Genomic DNA, 1,069 nt, shown 5'->3' with positions numbered 1-1,069 from the left:
CATTGTTGTCATTCGACGTTGTCTATTGCTGGAAAATTGGTGCATAAAGAGAGAGCAAAATTCTTCGAATGATCAGATTGATCTCGTGGGTAATTGGTTGAACCACTTTTAAGCCGACCGTGTGAAGGTGGTTTCTAACATGCCACACTTGACCCCTATGGTATAACGATAGAGAAGGGCAACATTCTCAAAGCAGGACTGGTGCTCCTAAGGATCAGTGGTTCTATCATACTCTGACAGATTGGGTTTCTTCTAGTTGAGGGGGAGTTTATCTACCAAGATTTCTTCGTTGAAGGGGTGATAGAATCGCATTTTGTACTTATTTCATATAATATTTTAGCCTATTTTGTGATCAAATACTCCTAATTAAATATTATTTTGCAGCATTAGGACAAAAGAATTGGAAAATGAAGAAAAGCACCAAAATGGAAATTCAAACAAGACTCAAACTCAAATTCTGGCAAGAGTTTGGAACTGCTTGGACTACCTCTGATGAAGGAAGAGTTTAACTAGGATTATAATTTTATCTCTATAAGTCTTTTAGTTCAACTAGGAATCTACTTCTAATCCTAGTAGAACTAGGTATCTAGCTATTATAAATAGGTGATGTAATTCACTTTAAGAGACAACTTTTGAACTCTTCTATTTCTCTACGTTTTTATATTATTTTGCTTTTCATGCGCTCTTCCATGAGCATGTCTAGCTAAATCTCTCATTCCGGTCGAAGACTTGGTGAACGCTTAAATCCAACGGGTTGTGAGATCTAATTTATGCTTTCTACTTTTATTCATATTGGTATTTGTGTTGTTCTCTGTGCTTTTATTACAAATAATCTGATTTATTGTCAAGAATATTTGCCTAGCCAATTGAACTTTCAAATCCGTAATTGTTTGTTTAGTTCGATAACTAGTGGTAACACAACATAATTGATTATGTAGAAGTTTTCGATTATGTTGTGGGGAATGCACAATCTAACTTAAATAAATCCTCGTAGGAATTTATTGGTTAGAATTGGGCCTTTCTAGTTCTTAATGCTGTCGGTAAATTAAATCTTGAGGACGTCCCCAAG

The sequence above is a fragment of the Sesamum indicum genome, linkage group LG4, assembly GCF_000512975.1.
Source record: "Sesamum indicum cultivar Zhongzhi No. 13 linkage group LG4, S_indicum_v1.0, whole genome shotgun sequence".
NCBI classification, from domain to species: Eukaryota; Viridiplantae; Streptophyta; class Magnoliopsida; order Lamiales; family Pedaliaceae; genus Sesamum; species Sesamum indicum.
The sequence above is the reverse complement of the archived record's forward strand: the minus strand, read 5'-3'. Positions refer to the sequence as shown.